The following is a 3,276-nucleotide window of genomic DNA, read 5'->3' as shown; positions in this document are numbered from 1 at the left end:
ATGGAAAGCTGTCTCACGTTTTATTTCATTTTTTTCTAGTAAATGAAAACCTGTGAATAACTATGTTATCACGTAGGTAAGTATCTAAGCTAGCTTTAGTGTTATATTTAATGCTACCTTTAGTGTTACATTGAAACAAAAATCTATGCCTTGGAAAAGGTCGGCTAAAACGTATATCTTTGTTGAATCCCGTAAGAAAACGTCAACTGCACCAAAGGAAATGACTTCATAATGCTTGACAATCTAATCCTTCAGTGAAATCTTTTACCATTATTTTGTATTCAACAAACAATATCAATATAGGGAAACATTCTTATAATTATCATAGGGTTAGCTAAACAAATATATGAAACGTTTATAAACATTTAAAGTTTAGGGGAAGCAAATCGCTTTACATTCGACCAACAAATTTCCGGGTTTTTTTTATCCGCAAACCTATTTTATTAAAAGTGATTAGCTAACGCAATAACTTACTAGTAAGTTTTTGAATGTATGAGTATTTGTACTTGTACAAAATGGGCATGCATTTATTGCAAGATCAATATTACTCTGAATATCCTTCCGTATATGTATATCTAAGCCATCTAATAATGATACGCTCAATGGGTGGTTTTGTTTATTAAGTCAATCCAGTAATTCACATCAGTCATGCCATAATGAGCTAAACATTCCGGATCACACATCTCACACGGAACAAGAACAAATGTTCCTCCTATTGGTTCAGGTGGCACTGAAGGAACCAATAGCAAGGAAGCGCTTGTCCCAAGAGGCCAGGGAGTTCTCTGATTGGTCAGGTGGCAGCATGTTATATTTCCAACCCTTCAGAGGACTCATTGGCCGGTATGAAGTGCACTGTTGCAAACTAGAAGTACACACGCCCTTGTGAATTACATGCTGGGAACTCAAAGCCATCGCAACACTGCACACCACAAATAGTTCGCGTGTGATAACCGACGCTGCGAGAGAAGGAAAACAAACTCCTTCCTCGATGCGTCGTAATGTTTACACACAGACACTCACAGTAACACTCCGAGTCTTAGTCAAGTGAAAAGAAGTCAGTTTTATCATGCTTTTCTCAAGGCCCAGCGTCTTACTTCGATGGATGGAGGAGAACTGTTAATATGTGCGATTTTGATAGCCTTATTAAGGTTACGATTTTGATCCTGTGATCTAAGAATTCTCTACTCCATGATTGTCCAAGTCGGAAAATGATAATACAATACAGACGAAAGACAATCAGAGTGACGCTCAAACTAAAACATTCCCAATACAAACGATTGATAATCTTTTGGCTGTATTGTAAATACAACACTCAGTCGTCACCAACAACCGGAAGTTACTATCTAGCTTGGTTTTGTATTGCAACTTTGCCCCGCAGTTACTCGGATCGTACATCACCATGGATAATCCGAGGAGCCATGGGAAACGCGACAGCAACCTTGGCGACCCGCACACCGAGCCAAATAACTTGCACCTCGCTCCAAGAACTCAAATGGCACGACTTTCATGCGACGAGAAGCGCAAAGAATGCCTGGCGGATATAAAAAGGATTTCACGTTTTATGTTCCGACTTTGCAGCGCGCAAGTAAGATTATTATAATAAGGTAACGATGATGGCCATAGTGAAAATAATCATGAAGAGGATAATAATGCTGTAACTTTCTTGATAACACAAAGTTCCTCAAGAATTGATACGTGGACATTATACTTTTCGCAATGGAACTGAACATTTTTTTCACTGGTAGCAGTCATGACCCAAAGACTGTCACGTTTCAAATTTAATTTTGGTGTATATTCATCAAAGTTTTGTAACCAGTGTTGATGTTGTCAACAACCGCAATCACACAAACACATGCTGGTTATTCACTGTCACAAGTGCCTGGCAACTCTTCTGCGCGGACCATCTGGCGCCCATGGCACGCCTTCAGGGGCACCTCCATTCTGTTCTTGCATATTAGGAATTCCCAACATGTTTTTAGGTGATGTAAAGATTATGTCAGTTATTTAAAAACGAAGAGTGATTATCAGCGTGAAGTCAGAAGTTCTGCAAGGTTATCACTTCCCCCTAACTTATCCGTAATTGCCAATGCGTTGTCAAGAGCCGCAGTGAAACTTCCACTTCCTCCTGACGATAACAGCGATTGTCAAACGTTGTCGGGAGCTGGAGTGCACCCGCTACTTCCTCCTGACCTGATGCCGAAAGCGGGTAGAAAGTTGAATTCATATTTAACACATGTTCCTGATAGGAATGATGTCAACGCCAGATTCCCAGGTTATGATGTTCTTTTTTACCTTGCTGTTCCAAGGCAAGTCTTTGGGCTGATAAGTAAGTTGATACCAACTGCAAGTATTCGTAGTGGTCGTCTGTTCCTCATCTTGATATGGTCAGTTATGAAGACAGTGGTGCAAGATCAGGGGTTTCTACAATCTCGATGGTATTTCGCCTTTTAATGTGACTAGAGTCTGGAGCTTTAGTGTTGGACCAGTGATGGCGAGTTGCTAGGTTGCTGGAGACGACGAAACGAGCCTTAATCATTGAAGAATATGGTCTGGGAAAAGGTTCGTGGCGAGCTTAGCTTTGTCTTCACAATGGGACCGTACAGATGTTCATACTGGATGTGGTCCGATATTCACTCCACGTCTGGGCTGATATACTGTGATTCTTGACCAGCGTTTATGATAAATCTTGATTAGGTTCACAATACGCTGTGGGCCGTTGATTCTTAACAGATCTTGACCTGTGTGTTTATCTGGAGTGGACCAATATTTCGCGGTGTGTCTGGACCACTGTTCGCGATGGGCTCTACAAACAGGAAAAAGAGGCGTGGGGGCTATGCTTCACGTCGGGGCGGGTGGTATTCAGATGTGCAGCAAGGACCGTCAGGTGTTATTAGTGGCGATGTGGAGGGACGTGAAACCCTAACTCCTCAGCTCCTTCTGAAACGTAGGAGAAAGGTATATGCATTTTAAATCTACCGAGAAATCATGCAATCGATAATAGAATTTCATATAAAGGGATGTCTTCGTTGTTCTTTATTATGAAAATTTGTTTTATGTAACAAACAAATAAAAAAAACGTTTGGACTTACCATTCAAGTGGAACTCCAGACACTTCTCGACTTCTTATGTACTCAAGCCCAGGCGCTTCAGAATAGTATTATGACATGTCGAAGGTGGAAACTGGCTATGATTGTTTCTAAAGCTGGCGTTAAGTCTTCTTGAAGGTGGGCAGCCTTCTTGCGTCGATGTCATCGTCGAAGTTAAAGACACTGCTCT

General features: G+C 41.1%; 1 long non-coding RNA gene across 1 annotated transcript; it reads right to left on the bottom strand.

Moving 5' to 3' along the window:
- Nucleotides 1–603: 603 nt before the first annotated feature.
- Nucleotides 604–3,270, bottom strand: LOC119592550. The gene is made up of 2 exons (XR_005230442.1): nucleotides 3,090–3,270; nucleotides 604–2,937 (listed from the first exon to the last, which is right to left on the bottom strand). It is a non-coding gene; the product is annotated as an uncharacterized LOC119592550 (long non-coding RNA).
- Between the last annotated feature and the right edge of the window lie 6 nt (nucleotides 3,271–3,276).

The sequence above is a fragment of the Penaeus monodon genome, chromosome 30, assembly GCF_015228065.2.
Source record: "Penaeus monodon isolate SGIC_2016 chromosome 30, NSTDA_Pmon_1, whole genome shotgun sequence".
Taxonomy (NCBI): Eukaryota; Metazoa; Arthropoda; class Malacostraca; order Decapoda; family Penaeidae; genus Penaeus; species Penaeus monodon.
The sequence above is the reverse complement of the archived record's forward strand: the minus strand, read 5'-3'. Positions and strand labels throughout refer to the sequence as shown.